We start from the raw sequence: 10,252 nt of genomic DNA, 5'->3' as shown, positions 1-10,252 counted from the left end.
GCTTGGGAAGTATGTCCTTGATCTGAGGATACAATTCTGTATAAGTAACATTGAGAATTGTATAGACTTTGAACCTGGAGGCGTAGGATGTCTGATAAGTTTCTTCCCTTCGTTGTCCTCCACCTCGACCATCACCAAATTGCTTCTTGGTGAATTTACTGAACTTTTTCCCGGACCCCCCATGCTGGTTACCCGAGTAGGGCTTGGGCTGGGGTGGCACTATGATGGCCTGGTCGGTACTTGGGCGATCCATGGTGGGCGGCTTCTTCCCATATGTTTTGAATTCCGCAGTAGCATAAGCAATGGCCTCCTGCATAAGTTCTTTGTAGGTGCGCGGATTGCGGCAGTTGAGTTCAAACAAGAAGTCCCCCTCTAGGAGACCACCCTTGAAGGCGGCGAAGGCTACCTTCTCATCACAGTCGCGACACCGAGATCGCTCTAGCTGAAATCGAGTAATGTATTCCCGGAGGGACTCCCTGCTGCCCTGTCGGACTCGAGTCAGGTCATCCGTGGTGTAGATTCTATCGGTCTGGATGATATACTGGCCTAGGAAGAGCTCTCGGAGTTCGTTGAAGCAATCAACCGAGCCTGGAGGAAGTTGGTAGAACCAGTCCCTTGCACTGCCAGAGAGGGTGGAAGGGAAAATTCGACACTTCGTAATGTCATCAGCACCTTTAGATTCCAGAGCGGATCTGAAACTCATGAGGTGGTCGTATGGGTCTTCCTTCCCTGTGTATGGAGTAATTTTGGGAGGTCGGACGTCGCCAACCGGAGGAGTGGATAGGATGCGAGCTGTGAAAGGTCCAGGCAGCTCCCTTGTTTCTAAAGATGGGTGCCCACCCCGACTTCCTCCTTCCACTCTTTTCAGGCGCTCACTGATGTCCATGAGAAGTTGCTGGAGCTGGTCTGGTGGAAGAGAGCCGCTGTTACCGGAGTCAGCGACTTGTTCACTTATGTAAGTGTTACTTTCTGCGCGGCGCCCAGCCGAGAGGACCTGCTCTTCTCCCCGTCGTCACTTGGGACGGGGGGCCTGCTCCTCCTCCAAGTCTCGGGGGCGCGGGTTGGATCGCCCCTGCTCCTCCTCCAAGTCTCGGGGACGCGGGTTGGATTCCCCCCGGTTCGTCCGCTGCTCTTCTCGCCGAGAGCGGTTGTCGTCGAGCAGATGACGACAGTCCCGGTAAATGTGGAACTCCTCGGAGCGGGTAGGATGCTCGCCAGATCGAGCCCGGGTGACCGGGTGGATAAGTCTCTTTTGGAAACCTGGGGGCGGATGGCTACCTTGCCCTACATCCAATTGGCGGGGAACATTTTGGTCCCTTCGGGAGGGATCCCTCATCTCACCACTCCGGAGAGTGGTGTGTTCGTCCCTGTCGTGGGGGTTCCTCCTCTCACCACTCCGGGGAGTGGTATGTCCTTCCCTGTCACGGAGGAGTCGCTCATAAAGCTGTGTTGCACCTTTTTGGAGGTCGAGCTGTTCCTGGGTTCGTTGGAGCTGAGCCTCCAATCGCTGGATGTACTCTTCCTGATCAGATTCGGCAGTCTTCTTACCTCGCTTGTCAACCAGCGGGGTGTTGTCAACTTGGTCGAGGATAGGACCTCCGTCAGACATTGTGAGGGTCGGTAGCTCGGAAGCTAGGGAGCTCGGAAGCTAGGGAGCTCGGAAGCTCGGGAGCTCGGAAGCTCGGAAAAGTTGCACCTCAACTAAGGGTAGAGAATTCAATGGGGAAAAGTTGTAACTTTCCCACAGACGGCGCCAAACTGTTGATGCCCAAAAATGGTAGAGCAGTCAACGTCGAGTCGAACCGCGTAGGCCCGTTGACCCACCACTGAGCGGATGACACGTCGAAGTGGGGCAGGAACGGGTAGCTGGGGTCCGACTGGTGAGTAATGAGAGGTTATCCAAAGCACCCTGCGCAAGTACACAAAAGTGAGCGGGAAGGGCACCGGTGTGGTGCCGGCCAAAGCTCCTCCGACGCTCAAGTCAGTGTTCAGAGAGATCTGAGAGCAGAGTGAGTGAATAGTATAATAATGATTTCAGTTGTCCTTTTGTGACAAGAAGGTACCTCTTTTATAGTACCTTTGGAAGAGTGTCAACCAATCCGGTGACGACACGTGTCCTTTGTGGTGACTTGCACTGTAGGAGCGCCACGTGGCACCGGTCTCGAGGATCCGAGTTAGTTGACACGGGCCGGGGGCCCGGGAGGCTTGAGCTTGGGAGGCCGGAGCCTAAGAGGCCGGGGCCCAGGGGGCCGGAGCCCATGAGGCCGGAGCCTAGTGGATCATGGGCTAGGAGCCCAGGAAGGGCTTAGTCTTTTGGGTCTAGGCCCAAACAGCATGGTGTTGGGCCTTGTGTGACTTGTCGTTATGCCGAGATGATTAGTCATACGAACATATGATGTCACCCATCGCGAATGTATCCTTTAACTAGGCAGAGAAAGCAGTGCCGAGAGCTAAAAGAAGCGCTCGACTATTACAAAAAAGTCACTGTCGAGTGCTTGATACCATTATCGAGCGCTCGACGAAGAAAATTCATTAAAAAAAAAAAAAGCAGACAGGTCTGTCATAGAGAAAATGCCTACAAATTATATATTATATATATTATTGTATATAGATTCTGGCAGAGCAGTCATTGTATTAATTCTCAGAGAAGATAGATTCTATTGGCTACCCCTGCGGGGGCCCAAAAGGTATCACATGCAATCACCACCTTTTGTTCCATATTATTATTATTATTACATGCAGTCTACTCTGCTACTCTGTACTCCCCGCGTTGAATATTATTGACGAACATCTCACTTCTCAACCGCACGACTCAGCACAAGGCCCACGTGCGTCAAATGAGAATTGTGAAATAGACCACTGCCCTCCCTTGGGGCATCAACGTAATTTAACTAAACAAAGATGACCAACCGAAGAGGCAAAGAGAAAAATATAGTCGGTGCGCTCTAATTGCTCTTTTACCTCTCTCACTTAGAGTAACATTAAGCGTTGACCAGAAAACAAAAAAAGGAGTAACATTAAGGGTACTACACTTTTGGGAAGGTTTTTTGTGCGTTACGCCAACATTAAATAGTGTTATCAATCAATCTAAATAATAACATGTGTAAAATTTTCAAGGGTATTATTTAAAATTTAGAGTTTTGGGTATTAATAGTTATACATGTGTTATAATTTGAGTTAATTAGTAACATCATTTCAGTTTGCCACGTGATGTTATGATCACATATAAAAAAAATTTCTATTTTTGGTACCTTATGCATACCATCTCTTTAGAGAAAAACTTCCTTGTAATAGGAATAGAGGTTAATTTGACATCTCAAAAGATAGAAACTTCTTTAAAATTAGAGAAATTTTTATGTGATAAAGTTTAAAATCATAATTGTCATCATATTATTAAATTGAAATATCAAGTCAGCATTGTCATTAGCCTGTTGTTGCAGGGAAGTTTTTTTTTTTTTTTTTTCTCTCTCTCTCTAATAGAGATGGGGCTCACACGTGTACACTATGTAAAAGTGGGCGGTTGTGTACCACCTCTCTAATTGCAACAAAACATGACACTTTAGCAAAAAGAACGAAAACAAATAAATACTAATAAAACAAAACATAACAGCGAATTGATCTCATTGTCGCTCATGTATATAGATTTTATAATACAGCTAAAAACAGAATATGAGTTTGAAACTTTAAAGTCAACATGAAAGAATTAATTAGCTAGCCCGAAAAAAGAAAACCTCTTTTCTAACACAACCGCAACAGAAACGTACCTTTGAAAATTTGGAGATTTCAGTTTTACATTTCTGTTCATTTTTTTTTTTTCTGTGATCACATTGACTGTAATCCCTCCCCCTCTTTTATATAAATACCACTGCCTCTCCTCTCTAACATTATAAGCCACTCTCTCTATCTCTCTAGCTCTCTAGCTCTTACATTCACATTCAACAGCTAGCTAGCAATGGCTTCCACGATTAACATGCCCAACACGAACATGAACCATGTCACATTTTCCAAAAACTTTGGACGACTGCGGTTGCGTTCTTTTGGACAGGTTTGCCTGCCCAAAAGAATTGAAACAGCTACAACTGCTAAACAAGCACTTGTGGCTTATGCAGTTGTCACTTCAGTGGCAACCACGAGAGCCAATAGTACTACGAATTTGGCTAATTGCTGGAGAGAGATTCAAGGATCAAACAATTGGGAAAATCTGGTGGACCCACTGCACCCCATTCTCCGGCAAGAAATAATCCGCTGTGGCGACTTCGTGACGGCGTGTTACAAAGCCTTCGATCTCGACCCCAACTCCAAATGCCACCTCAACTGCAAATACGGCAAGAAGAAGATGTTCAAAGAGGTTGGCATGGAGAGTTGTGGTTATGATGTTACCAAATACATCTACGCCACTCCCGACATCAACATCCCAATCCAAAACGGTGAGTCCTGCTGCCGTTGGATTGGATACGTTGCCGTGGCCTCAGACGACGCGGTTTGCAGGAGGCTGGGAAGAAGAGACATAATAATTACGTTCAGAGGGACTATCACTAACCCTGAGTGGGTCGCAAACCTAATGAGCTCCCTGACTCCGGCCCTGCTCGACCCTCATAATCCGAGGTCGGATGTGAGAGTCGAGTCCGGGTTTCTAAGCCTTTACACCTCGGACGAAAGCGACAGCAAGTTCGGCCTAGGAAGCTGCCGCGAACAGCTTTTGTCCGAGGTGTCTCGGCTGCTAAACAAATACAGAGGTGAAGAACTCAGCATAACCTTAGCAGGACATAGCATGGGAAGCTCTTTGGCTCTTCTTCTCGCTTATGACATCGCCGAGCTCGGATTGAATAATGAAAATCCGAGCCGGAGAACTCCGGTTACAGTGCTCTCGTTCGGAGGACCGAGAGTGGGGAACTCGGCCTTCAAGCGACGGTGCGAGGAGTTGGGGGTCAAAGTGTTGAGAGTAGTGAATGTGAACGACCCCATAACCAAGATGCCTGGGATTGTATTCAATCATGAGAATTTTAAGATTTTAGGAGGTGGGGGATCATATGAACAGTTCCCTTGGAATTGCTCGTGTTATGCGCACGTAGGTGTTGAATTGGCTCTTGATTTCTTCAACATGCAAAACCCTTCATCTGCTCATGACTTGGGGAGTTACATTCGCTTGCTCAAGTGTCCCAAGAGAGTAGTGCAAGTTCAAAGGGAGGGTGTTGCTTTTGTCATCAATAGGGTAAAGGCATTGCTCTTGAATTATTATATGTGTGCTCAAAATTTCAACATGGTGCAGCTGCCGATCCCATGGAGAAGTAGTAGTGATTGATGCTAGCAATATATGGTGAACCTGCAATCTCAATCACAAAGAACATAATCTTATTAATTTGTTAATAGAATTTTAAGGTGTGCCAATTAACTCCACAGCACGCTTTGTAATTAATTTTTGTTTAATTGTGATCGATTAGAACATTAGCAAAGATTTTTTTTTTTGGATCGAAGAAGCAATTTCATAAATAAACTAGGAAGAAGGACAATCCAACAACACTAGAGTCTCTAACCAAGATGGGACAGAAACCCTAAGACCCCAACTTTGGAGAGAGCCACAATGTAAAGCATGACGCGCAAGCAAGGAGCCACTCCATTACAAGACCAAGTAACAACTAGTAATAGTCATTTTTATGTGAAAACAGGGGTAGGGGTGTATGTGACTCCATAATCTTAATTTTTGTATTTTATATTGGTTTCATTAGTTTTTTACATGATTACGGAAGAAATGACATAAGGTATATTTATTAGTATTTATTTTTATACAATTTAAATAAAAAGTGTTGCACATTGGCAATAATTGCTATGATCTGACAGTGGCAATTATCAAGCACTTGGTGAACAGTGCCGAACGCTCGGAGGGTGTTGAAGTAGACCAGGCGGCAGGAATTTACTGTTGTACGTGGGCTGTGTTATATATGCCTTAGTTTTGAACTAGACTTAAAAAAAAAACTCAAATTTGTATGTTATTTTCATTCACTATTGTTCTTTTTTCTATTTATTAGGGAGTAGCCTTGTATTGATGGACATTGAATTCTCTCTTTCTTCCTTTTTTTCATTTTTTTGTTTTTTTGAAGATAAAACTAGAATCAATTCATTAAGAAAGTAATAAATGATCAGTTACAAGAAAGTCTCGAGCAATAAAATCCATCAACCAAGAAGACCTTCCTCTAACCAACAAAAAGTACTAAAAAACTCTCTCAAAACGAAATGGAACTAAATTGTGGGCCAAATTGTTATACACTCTCTGATAAAAAGATACAGAAATCTGAGTCCCAACAAGAACACCGGCCCTCCATGTCTAAAAACTCTTCATCTTGACCAATACCAAAACAACCTCAAGTGAAAAAACCAACATCAATAGAAAATACAAGATCCCTTAATTTGCAAAGCCATAAGCTAAGTAGCCAACACAGATAGACCCGAAGCCACGTACCTGCATAGCCAAAGCCCCCATCATTAATGCACCATTAGAATCTCGAATCACTGCAACCCAGAGCCTAACCACCACAGGCTGAAGCCATTTCCATCCGCCCAACACCTACAACCACTTGTAGGTGTTGGGCCGATAGAAATGGCTTCAGCATGTTTAATTCAGGGTAGAGAGAGAGAGAGAGAGAGAGAGAGAGAGAGAGAGAGAGGACTAAAGAATCAGAAAAGGAGAAATTTTATTTTTTATTCTTTTAAAGTCCATCTCAAAAATAGCCCTGATTACCCAGCCCACTAAAATCCTAGCCCGGTCCACTTTCATTTCCTCTCCTCTCTCCTATCTTTCCTTCTCCTTCGCTCTCCTTCCCAGTGTCTCGCTACAAGAAAAAAGACTTTGAGAGACGAAATCAATTCGTCGCCCAAAGTCCAAATTTTTTGCCCAAAGTTTTGGGCAACAAAATCATTTCCTCGGGAGGTTGCTCACCCAAACCATGACGACCACGACTTTGTGCGACGAAATCATCATTTCCTTGCCCAAAATATGTTTGGGCGACAAATATCTCAAAATATCTTCTCGAGTTGGCCACCATCTCATCCTTTAAAATAATATATACATAAGTAACCAATTAGAAAATTAAATATAAGTATAAAAAATTGTGGAAAAAAACTTAAAATATAAAAAATTAACATGTTTTGCCTTGGCCGCATCACAATCGGGATGGACATAGATATCCCCGAAAGTGTCTATCTCCGAGAATTGCGACCCGCCCTAAAAAAAAATATTGTTGTCAAAGACGTAAACAATACTAAGGGATATATATATATATATTAAATTAAATAATAACGTACCCGACGTCGCAACTCCACTCGATATGAGATGGGCGTCATACCACTATGATGGTTAAACGGTTTCCCTCTCCGGTTCCTGACGTTGGCGAGACTTCTTTTGTTAAATATTAGGCAAATTGTAAATGTGTTAGTGTATATACAATAATAGGAAAACAAAATAATAAGTGATTTTTGAATTATTAAAATGATAAAACGTACCAAAAACGTTGGGCTTATGAAATGTTCGCACAAAAAATGCCACTGCTCACGCCGCTCTACCAACTTCATAGGGGGCTTTGCCAATGCCTCAACTGCCGACGAAAATCCCTTGAAATGCTTATGTAGTTCGTGCTTCCACTGCTTGTAGGACTTGATGAGTAAATCTGTCATGTACGTGAAGGGATCATCCATCTGAATGTCAAAGTTAATGTGAAAAGAATATTAAATTGTAAGAATGATCAAATTCATCATTTTGTATTAATTATCGAGCTATACTCACTGAGTTGGAGCAGATTACTTTGTTTTGAATCTCTTCTAGCAATTTTTTTCCAAGTGGTTGCAACCATGGTGCACTTGGCACGGACAATCGCCCTCATATCGTGCAAGAAAAAATTGTCGACGTTAGGATCTAACGGTCATCAGCCATTTTCTACACACATGACTCGAATATGTGCCCTAGTGCTGCGCACGATCCGAGAGGATTTCAACCCAATACATGATCCCCTCGTCGAAGTGGATGAAACGGGAGCGGTGACCTGACCTGAGCAGTGAGATCGACAGGCCCTTCGTGACACAGAGGGGCTCCCAATACTCAAGGAGGGCTGATCTACGTCATCGAGACCTGACTCCATCGTCTTCGACCTTATAAAATAAATCTTAAAATACAACTAATTATTACAACAAAACTAAATTTAACATACTAATTAAATTATATTTCTGTAGCTAGATATATTTATCTAGATATATATATATATATTTCTACCTCATCTAAATTCATTTAATAAGTAAAATACATTAATAATTAATCTAACTTTAATAATTAAACTAATAAGAACAATTAAACAAAATTTTATAATTAATCTACATTTTGTAATTAAACTCAATTTTATATTTAAAACTAACAAACTAACTTATCTACATACAAACTAACTAATAAATTTTAACAATTATGAAACATTAACTAATAAATTTTAACAATTATGAAACATACAAACTAAATAATTAATTTTAACATACAAATATACAAACTAATTAACTAATAAATTTTAAAAATTATGAAACATTAAATACTAAATCATATAAAAACTTAACTAAGAGATAGATTAAACACATACCTCTATGCAAACAACAAATAATTAGCCCCCAACACAAAAATGCAACAAGCCTTCACCAAAATAACAAATCATTGTCAAATATTAGCCCAAAAATAAGTGAAATTCAAATTTCACAACAATTGATGAAAAAATGCCAAAAAAAAAAACCAGAAAATTACCCTAAAAATAGGGGTTTCTATGGGTGGGGGTTTCGATAGGTGTGGGTTTTGGGGAAAGAGAAAGTGAGAAAGAGGAGGGGAAATGGGAGATCGGAAGAGAGGAATTTGGGTGATTGGGAGCGGTGATGGCAGAAGCTGGGTAGGGTTGGGAGGATCGAGATAGGGGGGAAGCTAGGCTGGGCTGGGCTGGGAGAAGTAGCTGGGCTGGGCAGGGCTGGGGCTGGGAGGAGCAAGAAAGAGGAGGGGAGAGGGAGATTGGGAAAGAGTAGGAGCCACTACAAGAAAAACATATTTAGGCGACGAAACTTTGGGAGACGAACCTAGATTCGTCACCCAAGGAAACTTTGGGAGACGAACCTAGATTCGTCACCCAAAGAAACTTTGGGCGACCAACAAGAAAATTTGTCGCCTAATCTCATACAGGTTTGGGCGACGAAAACTTCCGTCACCCAAAGTTATTTTGAGCGACAAATACTATGTTCCTCGCCTAAATGTACTTTGGGCGACGACATCATTTTGTCGCCTAAAATCAAGCGCTAAAATGGTGGTTGACAAATAAATTGGGCGACGAACACAGATATTCGTCGCCCAAAGTGAGGAATATCTGTATTTGTCGCCCAAAGTCACTTTGGGTGAGGAAAATCTTTGTTCCTCGCCCAAAGTGTCATTGCCTTTTTTTTTTTTTGTACAATTATATGTAGGTTATTCATACAATGCAATCGTGTTTCCAACGATCCGAATTGTTCAATTTTTAATTCGTCATTTAAAGATCATCATTGCAAAAAATTAGCTAAATTGGAGATGTAAAATTTACATAACGGTGCTCGAATTTATGAACGATCATCAATTTTCAAATACTAATCGATTGAGTAGATGAATTCTGATTTGGGCGATTTTTTGCAGGGATGATCTTGGAGTATAAACAAATAAAATGAACGGCTCCGATCGTTGAAATCATATTGTAGTCTTCACAATTGTTGAATCGACAAAGTTTCAACGAAAAAGCTATAGAATTATACTCTTCAAGTGTATTTGTATGTAGAAGATCATTTTTCTATTGTGTTTTTGACGATCCGAACCGATCATTTCTTAGTGCCTCACTCAAAGATCATCCATGCAAAACATTTTCTCAATTGGAGATGTAGAAGTTAGGTTTGGCGTTTAGAGTGTATGAACGATCGTGATTCTTATAATAATAATCGAGGGAGTAAATGAACTCTGATTGAGCCGATTTTTGGCAAGGTTGATCTTTGAGTATGAACATAGATGATAAATGGCTTTTCTCATGATAATCACGTTGTGGTCTTCACAATTATTGAAGCTACAAGGTTTCAACGAAATAGTTAATAGGATTTTATTCTTCAAGTGTAAAGACCGTTCATTTATATGTAAAACCTCATATCTCGATCATGTTTTCAATGATCCGAACCGTTCATTTATTAGTTTCTCACTCAAAGATTATTCTTGCAGAAAATTAGGTCA

The 10,252-nt window shown here is 42.0% G+C and overlaps 1 pseudogene; it reads left to right on the top strand.

The window, feature by feature from the left end:
* Window positions 1–3,952: 3,952 nt before the first annotated feature.
* Window positions 3,953–5,350, top strand: LOC147292971 (galactolipase DONGLE, chloroplastic pseudogene; annotated as a pseudogene).
* The last annotated feature ends 4,902 nt before the right edge of the window (window positions 5,351–10,252 follow it).

Source organism: Dryas octopetala, chromosome 2 (assembly GCF_963921425.1).
Source record: "Dryas octopetala chromosome 2, drDryOcto1.1, whole genome shotgun sequence".
Lineage (NCBI taxonomy): Eukaryota > Viridiplantae > Streptophyta > Magnoliopsida > Rosales > Rosaceae > Dryas > Dryas octopetala.
The sequence above is the reverse complement of the archived record's forward strand: the minus strand, read 5'-3'. Positions and strand labels throughout refer to the sequence as shown.